Here is a 25031-nt window from a genome sequence, read left to right on the forward strand (position 1 = left end):
TCAGAACTCCAAGTAGTTAACTAACATATGTAGGTACGTTACTTAGTATTTTGAGATTTTTCTAAGTAGCTAATCTAGGTAGCTACATTCCGCATTATTTTGAGATATTGGCTAAGTAGTTAACCTAGGTAGCTAACTGTTACATTACTTGTTATTTTTATTTTGAGATATTAGCTAAGTAACCTAGCTAATGTAGCTAGTTATCTAGCGTTGACTACATTACTTGTTGTTTTAAGATATAGTAAGTACATATTTTGAGAAGATTATCAGTATTTTACAATAGGTTAGCTAGCTGCATTATTATTTTTAGAATAATTAGTAAATTATGAGAAAAAAAAGAGAAAATAATGAAAAATTCTTGTTATTTTAAAATATTTAGAGCGCGTTTTGAAAAAAATGCCATTTTTTGTATATATTTGTATATAATAGCTAAATAGCCACATATACTTATTGTTTCAAAATAGGTAAATGTTTTAAGGCTGGTCTACTGCTGCAAGAATATAAAAAAAAATTATCTCCTCTGTGTGAAGGGAATGGGCTTCTAAACATTCTATTTTAAATCAAGTAACTGATTCAGCTTTAGGTTTAAGCTGAAGTTATGAAATGGTTCTAGCTAGCTAGCTATTTTGGTGGTGTTGGCTACGTCAGCGTCGGCCCCGCCTCCTCTACCCAATCAGCCACTCCACAAACTCGCCTTAGCAGAACCGAGGAGCCATTTTTGTTTCTGGTCAGAAAGCTCCATTCACCACAATTGATGCATTCTGGACTCGGTGGAGGTGAGTGGGGCTCGGGGCGAGTTTTAAACGGCTGGTTGGGGGGGGGAGTGTGGGCGGTGCGGGGCGCTGGGGTGAAGCGGGGCCGGGGAAGGCGGAGAGCAGGTCGGGGGAACATCGAGCTCTGGATCAACAAAGATTCTGCCTTCCTGTCGCCGAATAAACCGACAACACTCGACCGGTGAAGTGCACAGGTTGTGGACCGAGCCCGGTTCCGTGTGTTGGTTGGGTAACGAGTCCGCGCGGTGAGTAAAAACGCTTCGGCGTCGCTTTAAATCGAAGCTAATCCGGTTCATGCTAACAGCTCCCCACACTTCTATTGTGCTGTACTGATCCGCAGCTCGCGTCGCTTCGCCGATATTCCACTAATCTAATCAGCTACCGACCGCACGCTGCCGCGGTTACCGCTCCCGGCTAGCTACTTACGAAATCGTACGCAAATAGTAGAAATGTCGCCAGATAACTGTGAGAGGACATATTTTAAAATGTGGTAGGTTGAATAAACTGTTGTGTGTTTATCTGCTGTAGACTGTAATTTGCATTAGCTAGTGTGTGTTTTTTCAAGAAATGTAGAATTTGAAAATAATTAGTAAAAAGAAAATTTGTTATAGCTATCTTACTAACTAGTTATGAAATCATACACGAAATGTAATGTACCGCTAGCTAGCTTGAGTGTGTTAACTAGTTACGAATTGTACACAAAGTGTAAAAATTATAACTTGATTACATAGTTTGATTAACAAGTCTGTGTGTGTTAAAACTATTGAAACTGACAATTTGAGGTTGTTAAAAATAACTTGATCTAGATAGCTAGCTAACTTGCTTGCTATTTAGCTACATAGATAATTGTATATGAAATGTGTAAAATAGCGCTTGACTGCTCTGCGTAATTTGCGTTATAGTCAGTAAAAATATAGAAATTTGCCAAATAAGCAAGAAAATGTGAAAAATGTTGCTGCCGTAGCAACTAACAAGAAAATGGTGAAGCAGCCTAGCAATCCATCAATAAACTGCAGTGGTTGTGGATAGCTAATGCAAGTTTGTTATAAAAAAGCGTATGAATTGCAAATTTAAAAAAATTGCAAGAATTTAGATAAAATGTTACATAGCTAACTAATTTAAAAATTGTACATTTGCAAATGTCCAAATATCGGTACATTCATTTGCATTAACTAGTCTGTAGAGATGGGACGATCGATCGGCTGTGTATCGGTATCAACCAGTTTTCAGCCAAAATGCGAAATCAGCGATTGGCTGAGATTTCTTTAATTTAGCCGATCCAATTCAGCAGTTTGGGGTTAAGCACTTAAGCAGCGAACTGTGTGGATCACTGGGGAAACAGTTCGCCCACAGGAAGCTGCAGTTCCTCATCCAACCGCTAGATGGAACTCCAGAGCTTAACCCACTCAGTGCCACAGCCCTGCTACAGGCTCAGCTTAGTCAGTCTGGAGCATAGACTGTATATAGCTGGACAGAGCATCGTCTCTTAAAAGTGAAGCCACCACAGGTCGGGCGCCCCCTGCTGTTTGGCTGCAGAAAGCTGTGTAACTCCACCCATCCACATAGGTTTCAATGGCAAAACAGGCAACTTTCAATCACGTTTTTTTCTAATATACTGTAATTTTACCTCCATTATTTAGATGCAACAGCTAGTGTAACCTCTGCTTATATTGTCAAATTTTTATATCCCCACAGAATTCGGTTTTTAAAACTTTATTCGGCTCTATTCAAAAAAGGTGTGGTTATTGTAAAAGGGCTGGTTATGGGCGGGACCAATATCAGACCGTCAGCTCCGCCCCGCTCTGCAGTCTGTGACCGCGAGGCAGCCCTCAGGGGCGGGGTTATTCAAATGAGTAGGCGTCTCTCCACAGCCTTTCTCCCTCCTCTGGTCTCTACTGCGCAGACTCTGGTCTCTGAATCGCCAAAATGGCGGAAGATTTTGGCTTCATTTTCATTGAATGAATGGGAACGGCGACACGGCGTCCATCTTTATATACAGTCTATGGTCTGGAGTGTTTTTCACAGTTTCTGCAGTTCATATATGTAGGACAGATGCACCTTGTAGTAAAAAAAACAAAGGTTTTAAATTCACAAACGGTTTTAACCCCCTGATTTCTGCTCTTGCTAATGAATAGTCATACATGCAAACATATCGCCTCTGATTGGCCAAAAGCACTGCAAGGCAGTGAGATGGACAACAGTTAGAAACGTTTTAAAATTAAGACATTTTTACACTAACAAGTATTTGCAGTGTCATGTCATATGTTACTTTACAACTGCTAAGTGCAGTTCAGCCACTGACCTATTCTTAGAGTCTCTGTAGAACGCGGAATCCACTGGAGATCCTATGTAAACCTAGGTACTTACACAGAGATGGGTAGTCTAGGTCAAGAAAGTAAAAATAATCCACCCCAGGGTTTTGTGGGCTGAGCCGCCGCAGAGCCTCCAAGGAACCAAACCCTGGGGTGGATTTTTACCTTTAACTAGTGTAAACTGAACTGTACTAAACATACCCCTAACATGCCTAGCTCAGTTGTGCACTGGTTGTGTTCCATAGACAAATTCTAACCATTTGTTCCTTAGCTCTGAATTACTGGGCGAAGCATATTACACTGATGTGATATTTGCACACATAACACAGAAACGAACTTGCCATTCTGTTTCTAGCGCTGTTAGCCTCTAACTGATGAGACATGCCTGTGTGCGGTCGCGAGCCAAGGTGGGTGGGCCAATGAATACTAGTTCACAGGTTGACGTTGACACGGGTAATTTTCTTGATTGACTCGTTTTTCTGAATATTTTCTTTTACTAGCTACTGCAAACAATAAAGTTTGAGGAAGAGTTTCATGTGCAGCATGCATATACAACTCAGAGACCTATTTTATTTAAAAAAGAACAAGAAAAAGTGAACTTTAGTGGAAGGACACCTTGAAGACTATTAAAGGCTGTTGGAGGTTATTAAAACAGTTATTGGGCAGAAATCAGTACAGGCAGCTTAGATAAGTGAGCATAGGCCTGGACAATAATTCAATGTCGGTATTTATCACGATAAGAAATGTTTCAACAACGGTGATATCCTTTTTGTGGTATATCGATATGTATTATTTACACGGACAGGCAATTTTTACTAGGGGTGCGAATCTTTCATTGTCTTGCGATTCGATTCGATTCCAATTTTTGGGGTCAAGATTCGATTCAAAAACGATTTTCGATTCCGGAACGATTTTTCAAATCAAATGGCCTATAAATTTTGTTTAAATCATGTGAGAAGATAAAAAGATGAAAGAACAATGTAAACAAATATAACATTTATTTAAAACAACAAACTTAGGTTCCTTACTGTATTTAATCTAATAATGAATGGCTAATTTCTAGCATGGTTGACTAATCCTGAATTCATTTCTAAAAGAAAGACATTGTTAAAACTGGAAAACACTTATCAATGTAACACAGCCAAAAGGTCAAGAGTGGAACTAGATAGGCTATAATTACGTAACAAGCAGAGAAGATACTAAATACACTAGATTTTAGCATGCATACCCCTCTGTTGCGCACTGACGCGCAGAGCTTTTTAAACTGTACCACGGATCTTTTAAACTGTACTGCGGAGCTTTTTAAACTGTGCCGCGGCGCTTTTTAAACTGTACCGCGGATCTTTTAAACTGTACTGCGGAGCTTTTTAAACTGTACCGCAGATCTTTTAAACTGTGCCGCGGCTCTTTTTAAACTGTACCGCGGATCTTTTAAACTGTGCCACGGCGCTTTTTAAACTGTACTGCGGAGCTTTTTAAACTGTACCGCTGCGCTTTTTAAACTGAGACGTGGCGCTTTTTAAACTGTACCGCGGATCTTTTAAACTGAGCCGTGGCGCTTTTTAAACTGTACCACGGATATTTTAAACTGAGCCGCGGCACTTTTTAAACTGTACTACGGATCTTTTAAACTGTACCGCAGAGCTTTTTAAACTGTACCGCGGCGTTTTTTAAACTGAGTCGCGGCGCTTTTTAAACTGTACCGCGTGTACCGCAGAGCTTTTTAAACTGTACCGCGTGTACCGTGGAGCTATTTAAACTGTACCGCGGAGCTTTTTAAACTATACCACGAAGCTACTACTATGGCGCGGAGCTTTTTAACTGCGACAGTAGCTTCACCCAAAAAAAAAAGTTTTTTTGAAAATGAGAATCGATTCTGAATCATTCAATGTTAGATTCGCAATTCGAGCTCGAATCGATTTTTTCCTGCACCCCTAATTTTTACTGGTGTAAGCTCGCCCAAGAGCTGAACACAGTCTCCGTAGCTGAGCTATGTCTGTGCGTGATGACGTAATCACACAGGCGCGTAGCCAGATATGCTGGGTCCGCTCCGCTACGCATCTAAAATGCCTCGCGCTGGAGCCAAACGGAGCCGGGACGAGCGGATTCAAGGCTTGGGTAGGCTAGGTTCGCATCTGAAATGTTCCACGCTTGAGCGTAGCGGAACGGAACCAAGCCGAGCCTAGCCTAGCCTAGCCTCGGGTCCGCTCGTCAGCGGTCGGCCACGGGTCCGCTCGGATCCAGCACGGGACATTTTTGATGCAAAATTAATGCCCCTGCCGCCTCCACAAGTGATTAATTGCAGGAGGGAGGTCTAATTCAGTGGTGAGGATTTGGTTCGAATTTAGAAGGTCTGATAAACTTCAGTTTGCTGCAAATTGTGCCGGAGAGTGGAGCCGACCAGCAGCGGTAACGTTAATACATCTAATTTGTTCCACCACCTTAAATAACTCCACTACATACAATATTTTCCTTATACTGACTGAAGCACTTTTATAGCTTATGTTGTATCTAAGTTAACTTTATGAATCCTTTAGGTTTGTTTATTTGACAGGGATATCCTGTTCCTTTTATGTATATGAATACTTCTTGTTTTCTGGCTGAAGCACTTTTATAGCTTATGTTGTAACTGAGTTATTTATAGTTGATAAAGCCTTTAGGGTTGATTATTTGACGGGGATGTCGTGTTCCTTTTTATGTATAAATGGTTCTTGTATTCTTTATCCTGGTTGAAACACTTCTGCTTTGATCTGTTAAATATGTTTACAAAAGAGTAAGAGGCTCTGCCTGTTGTAATTTAAAGTTATTTTTAGTTAGTTAGTTATATAGGCTTATGTTTGTCGTGTTTTTATTTTGCTATATGCAAATAAAATTGAGCATTGATTTATTTTGATTTTTTTTTATTTCTTAAGTTTTTATTTATAAAGTTTTTGTGAAAGGAGGTTTCAAAGAATTAAATTAAAATTTCAGACAGTAGTGTACAGATTTCCATTGCATTCTTAGCAGATTTGTAAAGTCTTCAAATTATTTATAAAATTTATTATTATTATTATTATATTATTATTTATTATAAAATTAAGGATTATATCGTGATATAAATTTTGGCCATATCGTCCAGCACTAAGTGAGCATATTCACATCTTCGCCCCAGAGAATATGCAGCGCTGTAACAGTTTCGCAAAAGAATATAGGCTTCTTCTAGGGGTGTCACGATTTCGATATTTCATCGAAAACGATCCAAATTATGTCAGGGTCTCGAGCCTCGAAGTCAAAAAGAGGATCGACAATCCCTCCCTAAAGCTATGCATGCACTCGCGCTACGCAAATGGCGCAGCACACTGTAGCCGACGCCACGGACATTGTGACTGCTCAAAGAGCAGCCCTTTCTCCAAAGAATGTGGACATTCTCATCTTAAAGAAAAACTTGAAAATATAAAAATAACAGATGTTTTGTCTAGCTTCAAATATGTTAATAGTTTTGGTACCTTAAGGAGCAGCTTTCTCTCAGATAAAGTTAATATATCTTTGTTAAAGAAAAACATATATATCATTTTCAGGGACCAAGAAAGTCTTATTTTTCATGTTTAACTATTAGAGTTCAGTGTTTTTAATCTTTAATACTTTTATTATTTTGTACATGACTGTTCTTGTATTTTTTTTTTTTTATTTTGTTTCGTTGCACATTTATGTTTTAATAGTGCACACTGCTGCTACCAAAAAGCCAATAGATGGCAATACATATATATCTTAATTAAATTATTTAAATTTGACAATTAGTGCCTAATGTGGTGTATTACAGATCACTTGTATCACTTTGCATCACTTATATCAAGCCCACCTTTTAAAATAAGATATTGTAAATTTGATGAATCAAACCAATGACTGAGCAAAGACTAATCTAAAACTGGCATAGGCCTCTCTGCTGTACATAAAAAGAAAAAAGAAAATCGAGAATCGAATTGTGACCCTAAAATCGGAAATAAAATCGAATCGAGGATTTAGAGAACCGTGACACCCCTAGCTTCTCTTATGTTGTACTGTTTATTAACATAATTCTGAACAGATTTTGCCTATTCCACCTATTTGGAAATGTAGGTAAAAACTCTCTAAAAGCACTCTATTTACTGAAAATGTGGAGTGGAGTGTTAGATTATTGTTGTTATTAATAAATATTAACTATATATACATATATATCTTATGAAAAGCATTTGGTTGGTAAGTGTTTTGGTCAGTAAAACTCTTATGTTTATTTACTCTGTGTAAATTCCCAGTGCTTGCTTAGGCATGGCTGTAATTAGGGAAGTCTGTAGAAGGTTTGCCTAGCACCTGTGTGGCATTAATGTGGCACTAGCTCTCTCGCCATTTAGCGGTCAGTGTATCGGACAGTAGCATGTAAAACAAGCTACATGGGACTGACTGCTAGTTGGTGGCACCCTGGACTACCGGTATACTCTGTTCCTCAGGTGGCATTTACTAGCGCTAACTGAGTCTGGATAGCACTGCTACCAGGGCTGGCCAGCACTGCTAAGTGCTTGCTAACCACAGCTTGCACTCACCCTTGGACAAAATACTGGAATTCTAAGCTTACTGTAAATAACAGAAGCGCTTTACTTACCCAAGTAAGCAGCTTTCAGAAGAGAAAATCTATGTAGATTAATATCCGGTGCTCGTTTGACTTTGAAAGAATATTTTAGGGTCACAATTCAATTCTCAATTTTCTTTTTTCTTTTTTTTTTACAGCAGAGAGGCTTATGGAAGTTTTAGATTAGTCTATGGTCAGTCATTGGTTTGATTCATTTGATTAATACACCACATTAGGCACTAATGGTCAAATTGAAATAATTTAATTAAGATACATTTGTAATGCCATCTAGTGGCTTTTTTTGGTAGCAGCAGTGTGCATTATTAAAACAGCAATGTGCAACATAAATTAAATAATAAAAAAATACAGGAACAGTCATGTACAAAATAATAGAACAATTAGAGCCTTAACAAACTGAACTATATCCTACTGTAACAGTTAAACATGAAAAATAAGACTTTAAGACTTTTTTCGGTCCCTGAGAATGACTAGTTTTTTTCTTTAATAAAGATATATTATTAACTTCATCTGAGAGAAAGATGCTCCTTAAGGTACCATAACTATTAATATATTTGAGGCTAGACAAAACAACTGTTATTTTTTTATATTTTCAAGTTTTTCTTTAAGATGAGAATGTCCACATTCTCTGGAGAAAGGGCTGCTCTTTGAGCTACAGTGCGCTGCGCCATTTGCGTAGTGCGCTGCGCCATTTGCGGGAGGGATCGTCAATCCTTTTTTGACTTCAATGCTCGAGACCATGACATAATTTCGATCGATTTTGATGAAATATCTAAATCGTGACACCCCTATTGCAAACATATCGCCTCTGATTGGGTAACAGCACTGCAGTTGAGACCCCGACCGATTTAAATCTATAGTTAAATACATAATATAGTTAATGCTAACTAGCTGGTATAACCAGAGCTGTAAGCTTTTTAGCTGACCGTGTCTGTTCTGCTGCAGCTTTGGTTTAGTTCTGCCTGTGGGTGGTCCCGAGCCAAGATAAGTGAGGACTTGAGCTCACGGGTTGATGTAGACACAATACTTTTCCTTATTGATTTGTTTTGTGTATGACTGTTTTCTTTTCTTAGCTACTGCAGAAGAACAGTTTCATATGCAGCGTGCATATACAACTTCCAAAGACATATTGTACTTCACATACCACAAGAAAATGTGGATTTTAGCAGAAGGAGATCTTTAAAAATCAAACATGGCGACATCTATGTTCACTTCAAATATGCATTCTTACTAGTGTCATTTATGTGCCTTATAATCCCGGTGCACCTTATGTATGAAAATAGACCAGAAAATAGACGTTGATTGATGCACATGTAGTCCAAAAAATACGGTATGTATTTTTATTTTTATTTAGTTACTGGATGGGCTGGTTGCTGGTTTAGTAGCTCTGTGATGGTGATGTTGGGGAAGAATTGTAGAAGGCTTGCTAATTCCGCATTAATGACGTGTGTGACAAGTCATTAGCAATGTTGGACGAGGCCAGTAGTAGTTTGCGTTGAGCTGTTGGCATTCATTTATTATGCTTTGTTTTGTAAGTTGGCATGTGGGAATAAGGTCGGACACAAATGACAGCAACTGTCAAGACAATTCTAGTCACCTTCTGGTCCTGAAGAAACAATGCAGCAAATGCAAAAACATTATGATTGAACAATATTGTGTGGCCTTTTTAACCAATATGCCCTACAGTGGAAAACCACTCAGTTTAAAAGTCAAACTGTAATAATTAACACTAAGTTTTCTCCAAATTTTGGCCTCCACGGTAAACATGATGTTCCTTGCTGGGAATTTGTCTGACAGTTAGATTAAAAAATACATAGCAAGAGCTCTGGTCTTCTGTGCTATCTGTGTCTTCCATTGTATGGACACTTTTGTTTTTGAGCTAATTTGTGTTTTACAGCATATACATATATGATCAGTAAAAGGAATCTGCTAGTGACTTTGTGTCCAGCGTTAATGAAAAAAAAATAATGTAAATGTTACTTTAATCTATGGTTGTTAGTATATTTTTTGTATAAAGGTCTGTTTAATATTTAGTACTGTTTTCTCAGAACCCACAGAGTCCCAGGGTGGTTGTACTTTATTTGTTTTAGTTATTTAGGACATTAAAATATTTTTATATTAGAAGCCCAATGTCTGCTTTTAATAATAAAAAGTTAGTTTACATGTAAACTGGTGTAATAGTATTATGCTATTATTAGTGTATTATTAGTGTGGCACATCTTCTTAAAGCTCCTTTGGGAGCTTGTTGTTACTTAATGTCATCCTTTTGCACTTTTTATTAACAAAGAATTTAGTGCAGAGTCCCAGTGTGGTTGTTCTTTGTTTATTTTATTTATTTAGGATATTAAGTATTGAAAGCCCAATATCTAGGCCTGTTATGATAACATTTTCAGGTCAATATATTGTCCTAGAAATTATTGCGATAAACGTTAATATTATCATTTTAAAGCGCCACTATACATTGGGCCTTCAATATAAAAATATCCTAATATCCTAAATAACTGAAACAAATTAAGTAAAAATACCCTGGGTACTGAGAAAATTGCACTTAAAGTGGACATGAAACACTTCAAGTATTTAGTATAATTCACAAGATGTATTTTCACTCTAACAAATCTTGTAAGTTTAACAGTTGTCAGTGAAACGAAATTAAAATAATAAGCAATCTAAGTGTCATTTTTTAAGTAAGCTCAGCGCCATCTTGTCCCAACGCTTAATGTGACGTCACGAGGTTGGTTCTCGGACGCCTCACTGACATAAACTATTAATCTACAGTAACTATGTCACCAATGCTGCACGAGCAAAAAAGTGGCGCACTACCGCAAACGTAACAAACATAAATACACTGCTCAAAAAAATAAAGGGAACACTCAAATAACACATCCTAGATCTGAATGAATGAAATATTCTCATTGAATACTTTGTTCTGTACAAAGTTGAATGTGCTGACAACAAAATCACACAAAAATCATCAATGGAAATCAAATTTATTAACCAATGGAGGCCTGGATTTGGAGCCACACACAAAATTAAAGTGAAAAAACACACTACAGGCTGATCCAACTTTAATGTAATGTCCTTAAAACAAGTCAAAATGAGGCTCCGTATTGTGTGTGGCCTACACGTGCCTGTATGACCTCCCTACAACGCCTGGGCATGCTCCGGATGAGGTGGCGGATGGTCTCCTGAGGGATCTCCTCCCAGACCTGGACTAAAGCATCCGCCAACTCCTGGACAGTCTGTGGTGCAACGTGACGTTGGTGGATGGAGCGAGACATGATGTCCCAGATGTGCTCAATCGGATTCAGGTCTGGGGAACGGGCGGGCCAGTCTATAGCTTCAATGCCTTCATCTTGCAGGAACTGCTGACACACTCCAGCCACATGAGGTCTAGCATTGTCCTGCATTAGGAGACTCTGTCACGTCTGTCGTGCTCAGTGTGAACCTGCTTTCATCTGTGAAGAGCACAAGGCGCCAGTGGCGAATTTGCCAATCCTGGTGTTCTCTGGCAAATGCCAAGCGTCCTGCACGGTGTTGGGCTGTGAGCACAACCCCCATCTGTGGACGTCGGGCCCTCATACCATCCTCATGGAGTCGGTTTCTAACCGTTTGTGCAGACACATGCACATTTGTGGCCTGCTGGAGGTCATTTTGCAGGGCTCTGGCAGTGCTCCTCCTGTTCCTTCTTGCACAAAGGCGGAGGTAGCGGTTCTGCTGCTGGGTTGTTGCCCTCCTACGGCCTCCTCCACGTCTCCTGGTGTACTGGCCTGTCCCCTGGTAGCGCCTCCAGCCTCTGGACACTACGCTGACAGACACAGCAAACCTTCTTGCCACAGCTCGCATTGATGTGCCATCCTGGATGAGCTGCACTACCTGAGCCACTTGTGTGGGTTGTAGAGTCCGTCTCATGCTACCACGAGTGTGAAAGCACCACCAACATTCAAAACTGACCAAAACATCAGCCAGACAGCATAGGTTCTGAGAAGTGGTCTGTGGTCCCCACCTGCAGAACCACTCCTTTATTGAGTGTGTCTTGCTAATTGCCAATAATTTCCACCTGTTGTCTATTCCATTTGCACAACAGCAGGTGAAATTGATTGTCAATCAGTGTTGCTTCCTAAGTGGACAGTTTAATTTCACAGAAGTTTGATTTACTTGGAGTTATATTGTGTTATTTGAGTGTTCCCTTTATTTTTTCGAGCAGTGTATATTATAATTTAGTGTGTAAACATTTTATATAAAACATCCCCCCCCCCCCAAATAATTATATTTATATATTTATATTATATTATATTTAATTATATTTAATCCCTTAGAAAACGTGTACAAACTGAAATGTTTCATGTCCCCTTTAATATTAAACAGACCTATATGTAAAAAAATAAAGTAACAACGTATAGATTAAAGTAACAGATACATTAATTTAACTTTTTATTTTTTTACACTGGACATAACACAAAGGCACTTTCAGATTCCTTTTTCTGGTCATATACAGTCATATGAAAAAGTTTGGGCACCCCTATTAATCTTAATCATTTTTAGTTCTAAATATTTGGGTGTTTGCAACAGCCATTTCAGTTTGATATATCTAATAACTGATGGACACAGTAATATTTCAGGATTGAAATGAGGTTTATTGTACTAACAGAAAATGTGCAATATGCGTTAAACCAAAATATGACCGGTGCAAAAGTATGGGCACCCTTATCATTTTATTGATTTGAATACTCCTAACTACTTTTTACTGACTTACTGAAGCACAAAATTGTTTTGGTAACCTCATTGAGCTTTGAACTTCATAGCCAAGTGTATCCAATCATGTGAAAAGGTATTTAAGGTGGCCAATTGCAAGTTGTTCTCCTATTTGAATCTCCTCTGAAGAGTGGCATCATGGGCTCATCAAAACAACTCTCAAATGATCTAAAAACTTCCCCTTGTTCAGGGGAAGGATACAAAAAGTTGTCTCAGAGATTGAACCTGTCAGTTTCCACTGTGAGGAACAAAGTAAGGAAATGGAAGACCACAGGGACCGTTCTTGTTAAGCCCAGAAGTGGCAGGCCAAGAAAAATATCAGAAAGGCAGAGAAGAAGAATGGTGAGAACAGTCAAGGACAATCCACAGACCACCTCCAAAGAGCTTCAGCATCATCTTGCTGCAGATGGTGTCACTGTGCATCGGTCAACAATACAGCTCACTTTGCAAAAGGAGAAGCTGTATGGGAGAGTGATGCCAAAGAAGCCATTTCTGCAAGCACGCCACAAACAGAGTCGCCTGAGGTGTGCTTTTGACAGATGCACAGTGACACCATCTGCATCTGCAGAACTACTAGAACTTTTACTAGAACGGACTAGACTTTTCTAAACGTTCTCTAAAGCTGTTTAGTTTTGAGAGTCATATTAGCCTTGAGTAGGTTTGCTAGCTAACACATCTCCACACACACACACACACACACACACACACACACACACACTCTCACACTCTCTCCTGTGTGTGTGTTTGTGTGTGTGTGTGTGTCACTGTCTGACAGATTCGTCGAGAGCAGGTGAGAGAGCAGCACAGCGCGACTTGCTCTCATGTAAACAAACCCAAGCAGAAACCCAAAGATTATTATCGACGTTAGCAAAAAATGATTGTACGATAAGTCGATAACATAGTTATCGCGACAGGCCAACCAATGTCTGTGCTTAATAATAAAAAGTCTTAGTTGAAATCTGGGAATCTAAACTTACTGTAAATAAATGGAAGCCCTAACCATTAAATCCACTGGATTGGATTGGAAAATTACAATGTCAAAACATTTTAGTTTTTACAACTGTAGTTCGCTTTGCTGTGGTAATCAGTGTTATCTGGCTAATGTATCCGATTAAATTGCACCTTATTAGCAGTTTGAATTTAACAAAGGATAGCTTTGATAGGATAGGATTTGATAGCTTGTTTGGATCGAGACTGGATCACGTTGTCACCACGAGCGAACGGCTCCAGAGTTTGATTACTGTTTTCACATCTGCTCAATCGAACCACACTAAGGGTACAAACGAACCAAAGTCTGTTGTAACCGGATCAAATAGTGCTGGTGTGAAAATGCCCTTACTTGCCTCGATTGGATTCTAGCCTACATCATTAAACACATACATGGACTCAGCTGTAAAAAAAAATAGCCTAATTCCTATAATGTTGCTTGCATGGAGGACAGGGGAAAGTGCAGAGCAAGGTGTTAGAAAATTAACCAGCACAAAGACCTATCGTTTTTAACCGCCTAGCTACTAGGGGTGTGATGAGATCTCGCGGCACAAGATCTCGCGAGATTAAAATGTGAGGATATTTCTAGTCAAGCTTAAACCTGTCTCGCGGGGGGAAAAAAAAACAACAAAAAACAGTAGATGAGCTCCGCGCGACAGTAGGTGAGCTCTGTGGTACAATTAATAAGCTTCGTGCGACAGTAGGTGAGCTCTGCGGTACAGTTGAAAAGCTCCGTGCAACAGCAGGTGAGCTTCGCGGTACAGTTAAAGAGCGCCGTGCGACAGTTCTCTTACTGTCCCAAAGTTTCACAGACAAAGTAAATCGTACACGTGACTCTTTCATAGGCAGTTGTACTAATCCCTAAAAATCTGTCTCTGTTTGCACTTCAAGCATAGTCTTAATTTGACTGATTATGGTTATGCATAGTTAAATTACAAGAGATTTAGGAGAAAAAAACACAAACCATAGGCTTAATATGACTGGTTGTGGTTATGCATAGTTAAATTTTAATCTGCAATAAAACATATAAAAGTAAATATATTGGCTATTTTAAGAAGTAAGATGATGTCAGAAAGCAGGCATGTCGGTAAACGAATACGTAATAAATAAAACTTTCTATCCTACTTTTGTGAGTAAAGTGCCTCTGTTTATTTACAGTCCACTTAGATTTCCAGTCTTTGATTAGATTTGACCATAATAAGGCGGAGTTTGCCTGGAATTGAGAAAGCATAACGTGGCCCCACACCAGGTCAGTATATATCGTTCAGCTGATCAAGCTAAAAGACGATCTGTGATCGAAATCACCCTCAAAATCACGGATTAGTCCGTCTCTAATAAGACGTTTTTTTAAGCCCTGCAGCGTCCCAGATCATTCAGCTTCTTGAGAGCTCTACAGCAGTCTGCTGCCAATGTAAAAGCTATCCGCTCCCAGTGGTTGCTTGATTGGTTCTTTTTGTAATGTGACTGCTACGACTTGATGTGTTACTTTTCCTCTCTAAATGTTTCTACAGGAATGGATAGTGCTGGGCGATTTTCACGATTAATTTGGTCAAATTAAATTACAGTTTTAATAAGATTTTTCAAAATGGAGTAATCGCGATGTTATGTACTGTGAAGTACGAAGACAGGGTCTAAAACACAACTGATTGAGCAGCCCGCTGGGACCAGCATAAGACTCAGCCTCAGCCTTCAAGAGAGAGGAAAAACTGACAGACACAAGTTAAGCGACTAGAGCCCCACTGGACCGACGTAGTTAGTGTTCCTTTGTTAAATCTATTTAATATAAAATAACTGAAAACGCTTCTCATTTCTGAAGTGTTTATCCATCTTACCCTTGTTACCGGTGCCTCTCACAGACTAACGCGGGCATATTTTCTAACCCTTGCACTCAGTCCGAGGAGAAGTTCCAGCACTTTCGACAAAAACACCCAGTGGGATAAAGCATATATTCAGCTAGAAATTAATCCTACTGTTTCTAAAAACGACAGCGTCATCTCATCGATCTCCGGAGAGGATCCAAGATTAATTGTGGAAAACAATAATAATCTCTCCTTCAAAGTTTCTTCTGTGATGCGGTTTGTTCGGTATTTCTCAATTTTTAGTCACAAACCTGCGTCAGTGTGAGTAACTCCACTGCTGTGTAGATACAAGGTCAGCGTATGAATGCATGGGCTTGAAAACAATGTTTTAAATTACTGATTCACTCAATTAGTCTACTCATCCCAGAGCATTCCGATCGAAAACCTGAAAGTTTTATTTATTTATTTATTTATTTTTTGCCATAATTGCCCAACACTGGAGCAAGGTTACTGTAATCACCTCACCTTTTAGTGAGCCCAGAATTCCCCCTACCCTTGCAATTTCCTCGGTTTGTAATGTATGTGAAGCCTTTAGGATTTCATGGATTTTTGCATAAACTTTGAGTTTGGTCTGCACAAAAAGGATACATTCATGTTAGGAATCCCATGCCAATTGTGGATCTATCTAAAGCTTAAAAGGGTTACGAAGTGATTTTGTTTTTAGTGTGATTTATTACATTGATAGATTTCAAGGGTTCCCTTTCTTTTTCCACTGTAATTTACAGTGGAAAGATCAAGTTGAGGACTGCCATAACTTTTGGAAGAGTCATCAGCAGAAAATTTTTGTATTTGTTAGCTTTGTAGGGGTGTGAGGGGTCTGACGAGATCTCGCAAGATTAAAGCGTGACGATATTTTTCGTCAAGCTTAAACCTGTCTCGCAGGAAAAAAAACAGTTTAGTGTGGACTTTATAAGAGGGAACTGGCAACACAGTAGCAGCGAGTGTGGTGGCTGAGCAGTGAGAGCAGCTTTCAGCAGAAGAGGAAAATTCGGGCATTTGCATAGAACAGAGGTCATTAATGGGCGGACCATGGTCCAGGTCCGGACCCTAATGTTGTCCCATGCGGACCGAAACATACTTAGAAGGATTTAATTGTATGCATGCTTTGCAGCGCAGTAAACTCACAGACTAATCACATGTGGGGTAAGATCACCAAACGCTCTCTTCATTCAATCAGATCTATGTAGACGTGGTAAGGAAAAAATAAATAAATAAACACACTGCTCCTCACGTGGGATCGAACCCTTGTTGTCAAGGTCGCGGTCCCGCTGTTTCGGCTGTTGAATTGGGACGCGGCCGTGAAAAAACACCTTTATAAGGAGACAGGGAGCCCGAGAACGGGCAGAAAAAAGAGAACGGGCGGAAACTAAAGTCACGCCAAGCACGACAGAGAGACAAGCGAGGAATGTATACAAAATCTGACCAGAGAGGCATTTTTAGGGTTCAAGCACCGAAGGTGCGTAGAACCCTATTGTTTTTGCTAAGATTTTTCTTATTATTATTATTATTATTAGGGGTTCGAGCACGTAGTGCTAGAAACCCTATTGTAATTGTTCTGATTATTAGGGGTTCGAGCACGTAGTGCTAGAAACCCTATTGTAATTGTTCTGATTATTATTATTATTAGGGGTTCGAGCACGTAGTGCTAGAAACCCTATTGTAATTGTTCTGATTATTATTAGGGGTTCGAGCACGTAGTGCTAGAAACCCTATTGTAATTGTTCTGATTATTATTATTATTATTATTAGGGGTTCGAGCACGTAGTGCTAGAAACCCTATTGTAATTGTTCTGATTATTATTATTATTATTATTATAGTTCTTATTCTTTTTCTGCCATAGAAGTGATCGGGCAGAAGAAACCGTAAGGCCTACAGGGCTGAGACTTGGTCATATGGTAGTACTTCTCACCGCTACTCAGATTCAAAAGATGAGCCCGATCGGCCTCAAGGGGGCGCTATGGCGAAGGTCAACGCGTTTGGCCCCGTAACTCCTACGCCCTGATAGCTAGAGCAAAATTTCTTGCATTATATGATTCCTTGGTTAATGGCAAATCAAAAAGGTCAATAGAACCACTAAGCTCCGCCCACTTAGATTTTTTGCTATTTAGCATAATATGCAAAACCTACTTTTGAGAACTTGTCCTAGGCTCATTGACCAATCCTGTCATATTTGGTGTCAAACAACTCAGCAGAGTCCCAAACTCAATAATTATCGAAAAAATTGAGAAATTTTTAAACAATATGGCCGCCATATGCAAATTAATCTTACCGTGGCACACCCAAATTTACTCTAACAGCTGTAACTTTTGAATGCTTAAACCTACACTAATGCCACTTTACAAATTTGATGCCAATATGATTCTGAGGTAGCCCGTCAATCTGTGTAGACATACGCCCCCAGGGGGCGGAGCCAAAGCTAAAAATCTGTTTCTCAGGAACCGTACAAGCTATGAAGCTCTCCTTTGGCATGTATCATCTATGGCCTATGTCCTAATGTTTTACAGAAGGAAAATTTGATATGCAAATTTTTGCAATCGTTATTAGCCAATCAGATTCCAGAAAGCTTTTGACAGGCTAAACAATGACCAATTAGGACGATACTTATACCCTACATGTATCTCAGGGCCTTCTATCATCCATTAAAATATGGCGTTGATTGGCCTCAAGGGGGCGCTATAGCAGAAAATCAGTTATATCTAAAGGTACAAGTGGCCTAGGCTTGTTATTCTCTTTTTAGTTGTATACTTTGCTGTAGCCTTTACAACTTTGTAATTACATATGTTTACCAAAAATGCAAAGATTTTCATCAGTGGCCAAAAGAGTAAAAATTGCTCTTTTCGAACTTGTCTTTAAGTCCTTAATCAATCAAAACAAATTTGGTCTTGATGCAATCTTGAGACCCTGTAGGTAAATAATTATCAAAAAAATCTTGACATTTTAACTATTTGAGGCCCATAAACCTTGATCAAACATGTACGTGAAAGCCTTTTCAGAGTTATTTGGCCAAAACTCTGTCAAAGTTTAAAACATGCCAAAACTGTTGAAGCTACTAATTAACAATGACATTTGAAGTACATGTGCCAAGTATGAGCCAAATAAGTCTTCAGTAGGCTCTACAGTGAAAAAATAACTATTTTCAATTTATTCTATTTATCGCTATTTTCCAACCTAAATGGACAGAAGACAGGAAGCTTTCACCCTATCAACACACACATTTATACACATATATAGACTGATAATCTGATCTTGATTGCAAATTTTCAGCCAAATCGGACATGTTTTGCCTCTACAACGGCTGGAAAACTACAGCGATTTTGTAGGCCTCAAGCCTGTATTATCGCTTTTTTCAAACCTAAATGGACAGAAGTCAGGAACCTTTGACCCTATTGACACAGAAATTGACATACATATATAGACTGATATTGTGATCTTGATTGCAAATTCTGAGCCAAATCAGATATTTTTTGCCTCTAATATGGCCAAAGAGCAACAGCCATTTTGTAGGCCATAAGCCTGTATTATCGCTTTTTTCAAGCCTAAATGGACAGAAGTCAGGAACCTTTGACCCTATCAACACACAAATTTACACACGTATATATACAGACCACTTGATCATGAGTACCAATTTGGAGCCCAATCGGACTTTTCCTCTCTTTGTAATAAATAGAAACACACTGATAGGGAATGTTCTGTCTTACTTATAGAGTGATAGATTTCCAGCAGGTTATATGTGGTCTCTTGCTGCGCTCTGGTGGTCATTTGGTGAAACAGCTACAGGTGAATTATTCTAAATTAAAGCTCTGCTGAACTTATTCAATCTTGCTTGTCTTGCTTAATTGAACATATTTATCCTTCTTGTTCATGTTGGTCAGCCGCCGGGGTCATTCTTGTTTATGCTCCACCCACTTAATTTTTTTTTTAATTTGCATAATATGCAAAACCTACTTTTGAGATCTTGTCCTTGGATCCTTGACCAATCATGACATGTTTGGTGTCAAACAGTTCAGCAGAGCTTACTCCTCAATAATTATTTAAAAAATCTTTACATTTATAAACAATATGGCCGCCATATGCAAATGAGTTCTACCACGGTGCAGTAAAATGTCTTTAACACAACTTTTGAATGGTTAACCTGACACTAATACCACTTCAGTCCTTTGATCATTACATGATTCTCAGATACCCTGTCAGTTTAAGTAGACATACACCCCCCCAGGGGGTGGGGCCAATGCTCGATAGCTGTTTCTCTAGAACCATACAAGCTATCAAGGTCATCCTAGCCAATTATCATCTATGGCCCATGCACTAATGGTACACCAAATTAAATTTTGATATGGACACTTTTGTGGTCACTATTAGCCAATCACATTCCAGCAAGCTTTTAACAGGCGGAATGTTAATCAGGTCAAAACTTATATACTATATACGGGTTATTTATATGCCCTTTTTATGCCTTGTGTTTTTTCAATTTAAGAACTGAATTTGTTTCATCAAATGCGCACTAGAGTGCAGTAAGACACCACATAAAACCTGATGAACACTACAGCTCAATTTATCAATGCTTTTCAACTAGTTTACTCACACCACTCATCTAGCATTGCCATTATGGTCTTTATGGTCACGCTGGTCACCCAGCTTGGTTATGCTGGCCATCCAGCTTGGTCATGCTGGCCATTCACATTGGTCATTATGGTCCTGCTGGTCATTCAGCTTTGTCCTCATAGTAATGGTGGTCTTCCAGCTTGGTCATACTGGCCAACCACCTTTGCCATGCTGGTCATCCAGTTTGGTCATTATGGTCTTCCAGCTTGGTCAATATGGTCAACAAGTTTGTCATCCAGATTAGTCATGCTGGGAATCTAGCTTGGTCTTCACGGTCATGCTGGTCATCCTCATCCAGTTTGGCGATGCCGGTCAACCGGCAACATGTTTTAAGCCTAACTGGCCTCCAGAGGTCTCTTTGCCTGTAACGCTCGTTAGGGGTTCGAGCACGTAGTGCTAGAAACCCTATTGTAATTGTTCTGATTATTATTATAGTTCTTATTCTTTTTCTGCCATAGAAGTGATTGGGCAGAAGAAACCGTAAGGCCTACAGGGCTGAGACTTGGTCATATGGTAGTACTTCTCACCGCTACTCAGATTCAAAAGATGAGCCCGATCGGCCTCAAGGGGGCGCTATGGCGAAGGTCAACGCGTTTGGCCTCGTAACTCCTACGCCCTGATAGCTAGAGCAAAAATTCTTGCATTATATGATTCCTTGGTTAATGGCAAATCTAAAAGGTCAATAGAACCACTAAGCTCCGCCCACTTAGATTTTTTGCTATTTAGCATAATATGCAAAACCTACTTTTGAGAACTTGTCCTAGGGTCATTGACCAATCCTGTCATATTTGGTGTCAAACAACTCAGCAGAGTCCCAAACTCAATAATTATCGAAAAAATTGAGAAATTTTTAAACAATATGGCCGCCATATGCAAATTAATCTTACCGTGGCACACCCAAATTTACTCTAACAGCTGTAACTTTTGAATGCTTAAACCTACACTAATGCCACTTTACAAATTTGATGCCTATATGATTCTGAGGTAGCCCGTCAATCTGTGTAGACATACGCCCCCAGGGGGCGGAGCCAAAGCTAAAAATCTGTTTCTCAGGAACCGTAAAAGCTATGAAGCTCTCCTTTGGCATGTATCATCTATGGCCTATGTCCTAATGTTTTACAGAAGGAAAATTTGATATGCAAATTTTTGCAATCGTTATTAGCCAATCAGATTCCAGAAAGCTTTTGACAGGCTAAACAATGACCAATTAGGACGATACTTATACCCTACATGTATCTCAGGGCCTTCTATCATCCATTAAAATATGGCGTTGATTGGCCTCAAGGGGGCGCTATAGCAGAAAATCAGTTATATCTAAAGGTACAAGTGGCCTAGGCTTGTTATTCTCTTTTTAGTTGTATACTTTGCTGTAGCCTTTACAACTTTGTAATTACATATGTTTACCAAAAATGCAAAGATTTTCATCAGTGGCCAAAAGAGTAAAAATTGCTCTTTTCGAACTTGTCTTTAAGTCCTTAATCAATCAAAACAAATTTGGTCTTGATGCAATCTTGAGACCCTGTAGGTAAATAATTATCAAAAAAATCTTGACATTTTAACTATTTGAGGCCCATAAACCTTGATCAAACATGTACGTGAAAGCCTTTTCAGAGTTATTTGGCCAAAACTCTGTCAAAGTTTAAAACATGCCAAAACTGTTGAAGCTACTAATTAACAATGACATTTGAAGTACATGTGCCAAGTATGAGCCAAATAAGTCTTCAGTAGGCTCTACAGTGAAAAAATAACTATTTTCAATTTATTCTATTTATCGCTATTTTCCAACCTAAATGGACAGAAGACAGGAAGCTTTCACCCTATCAACACACACATTTATACACATATATAGACTGATAATCTGATCTTGATTGCAAATTTTCAGCCAAATCGGACATGTTTTGCCTCTACAACGGCTGGAAAACTACAGCGATTTTGTAGGCCTCAAGCCTGTATTATCGCTTTTTTCAAACCTAAATGGACAGAAGTCAGGAACCTTTGACCCTATTGACACAGAAATTGACATACATATATAGACTGATATTGTGATCTTGATTGCAAATTCTGAGCCAAATCAGATATTTTTTGCCTCTAATATGGCCAAAGAGCAACAGCCATTTTGTAGGCCATAAGCCTGTATTATCGCTTTTTTCAAGCCTAAATGGACAGAAGTCAGGAACCTTTGACCCTATCAACACACAAATTTACACACGTATATATACAGACCACTTGATCATGAGAACCAATTTTGAGCCCAATCGGACTTTTCCTCTCTTTGTAATAAATAGAAACACACTGATAGGGAATGTTCTGTCTTACTTATAGAGTGACAGATTTCCAGCAGGTTATATGTGGTCTCTTGCTGCGCTCTGGTGGTCATTTGGTGAAACAGCTACAGGTGAATTATTCTAAATTAAAGCTCTGCTGAACTTATTTAATCTTGCTTGTCTTGCTTAATTGAACATATTTATCCTTCTTGGTCATGCTACTCAGCCACCTGGGTCATTCTTGTTTATGTTCCACCCACTTAATTTTTTTTTATTTGCATAATATGCAAAACTTACTTTTGAGATCTTGTCCTTGGATCCTTGACCAATCATGACATGTTTGGTGTCAAACAGTTCAGCAGAGCTTACTCCTCAATAATTATTAAAAAAATCTTTACATTTATAAACAATATGGCCGCCATATGCAAATGAGTTCTACCATGGTGCAGTAAAATGTCTTTAACACTTATAACTTTTGAATGCTTAACCTAACACTAATACCACTTCAGTCCTTTGATCATTACATGATTCTCAGATACCCTGTCAGTTTAAGTAGACATACACCCCCCCCAGGGGGCGGGGCCAATGCTCAATAGCTGTTTCTCTAGAACCATACAAGCTATCAAGGTCATCCTAGCCAATTATCATCTTTGGCCCATGCACTAATGGTACACCAAATGAAAATTTGATATGGACACTTTTGTGGTCACTATTAGCCAATCACATTCCAGCAAGCTTTTAACAGGCGGAATGTTAATCAGGTCAAAACTTATATACTATATACGGGTTATTTATATGCCCTTTTTATGCCTTGTGTTTTTTCAATTTAAGAACTGAATTTGTTTCACCAAATGCGCACTAGAGTGCAGCAAGACACCACATAAAACCTGATGAACACTACAGCTCAATTTATCAATGCTTTTCAACTAGTTTACTCACACCACTCATCTAGCATTGCCATTATGGTCTTTATGGTCACGCTGGTCACCCAGCTTGGTTATGCTGGCCATCCAGCTTGGTCATGCTGGCCATTCACATTGGTCATTATGGTCCTGCTGGTCATTCAGCTTTGTCCTCATAGTAATGGTGGTCTTCCAGCTTGGTCATACTGGCCAACCACCTTTGCCATGCTGGTCATCCAGTTTGGTCATTATGGTCTTCCAGCTTGGTCAATATGGTCAACAAGTTTGTCATCCAGATTAGTCATGCTGGTAATCTAGCTTGGTCTTCACGGTCATGCTGGTCATCCTCATCCAGTTTGGCGATGCCGGTCAACCGGCAACATGTTTTAAGCCTAACTGGCCTCCAGGGGTCTCTTTGCCTATAACGCTCGAACCCCGTAAATCGCCGCTTGCGGCTATATTTATAGTTCTTATTCTTTTTCTGCCATAGAAGTGATTGGGCAGAAGAAACCGTAAGGCCTACAGGGCTGAGACTTGGTCATATGGTAGTACTTCTCACCGCTACTCAGATTCAAAAGATGAGCCAAATCGGCCTCAAGGGGGCGCTATGGCGAAGGTCAACGCGTTAGGCCTCGTAACTGCCACGCCCTGATAGCTAGAGCAAAAATTCTTGCATTATATGATTCCTTGGTTAATGGCAAATCAAAAAGGTCAATAGAACCACTAAGCTCCGCCCACTTAGATTTTTTGCTATTTAGCATAATATGCAAAACCTACTTTTGAGAACTTGTCCTAGGATCATTGACCAATCCTGTCATATTTGGTGTCAAACAACTCAGCAGAGTCCCAACCTCAATAATTATCAAAAAAATTGTGAAATTTGTAAACAATATGGCCGCCATATGCAAATTAATCTTACCGTGGCACACCCAAATTTACTCTAACAGCTGTAACTTTTGAATGCTTAAACCTACACTAATGCCACTTTAGAACTTTGATGCCAACATGATTCTGAGGTAGCCCGTCAATCTGTGTAGACATACGCCTCCAGGGGGCGGAGCCAAAGCTAAAAATCTGTTTCTCAGGAACCGTACAAGCTATGAAGCTCTCCTTTGGCATGTATCATCTATGGCCTATGTCCTAATGTTTTACAGAAGGAAATTTTGATATGCAAATTTTTGCAATCGTTATTAGCCAATCAGATTCCAGCAAGCTTTTGACATGCTAAACAATGACCAATCAAGACGATACTTATACCCTACATGTATCTCAGGGCCTTCTATCATCCATTAAAATATGGCGTTGATTGGCCTCAAGGGGGCGCTATAGCAGAAAATCAGTTATATCTAAAGGTACAAGTGGTCTAGGCTTCTTATTCTTTTTTAGTTTTATACTTTGCTGTAGCCTTTACAACTTTGTAATTACATATGTTTACCAAAAATGCAAAGATTTTCATCAGTGGCCAAAAGAGTAAAAATTGCTCTTTTCGAACTTGTCTTTAAGTCCTTAATCAATCAAAACAAATTTGGTCTTGATGCAATCTTGAGACCCTGTAGGTAAATAATTATCAAAAAAATCTTGACATTTGATCAAACCTTGATCAAACATGTACGTGAAAGCCTTTTCAGAGTTATTTGGCCAAAACTCTGTCAAAGTTTAAAACATGCCAAAACTGTTGAAGCTACTAATTAACAATGACATTTGAAGTACATGTGCCAAGTATGAGCCAAATAAGTCTTCAGTAGGCTCTACAGTGAAAAAATAACTATTTTCAATTTATTCTATTTATCGCTATTTTCCAACCTAAATGGACAGAAGACAGGAACCTTTCACCCTATCAACACACAAATTTATACACATATATAGACTGATAATCTGATCTTGATTGCAAATTTTCAGCCAAATCGGACATGTTTTGCCTCTACAACGGCTGGAAAACTACAGCGATTTTGTAGGCCTCAAGCCTGTATTATCGCTTT

At 39.1% G+C, this 25031-nt stretch overlaps 1 protein-coding gene across 3 annotated transcripts in view; it reads left to right on the plus strand.

Annotated features, from left to right (window-relative positions):
* The first annotated feature begins 666 nt into the window (after positions 1-666).
* Positions 667-25031, plus strand: part of ccdc71 (coiled-coil domain containing 71) — a 49308-nt gene continuing 24943 nt past the window's right edge. The window contains exon 1 of one of the 3 annotated variants that reach the window (XM_022664047.2): positions 667-776. The gene's annotated coding sequence lies outside the window, so the exon portion shown is untranslated. Of the gene's footprint in view, positions 777-874; positions 1019-25031 lie in introns of those variants that run through there. The other 2 variants (XM_007229596.4, XM_007229597.4) reach the window with 2 other exon arrangements.

This window comes from Astyanax mexicanus, chromosome 24 (genome assembly GCF_023375975.1).
Source record: "Astyanax mexicanus isolate ESR-SI-001 chromosome 24, AstMex3_surface, whole genome shotgun sequence".
NCBI lineage: Eukaryota > Metazoa > Chordata > Actinopteri > Characiformes > Acestrorhamphidae > Astyanax > Astyanax mexicanus.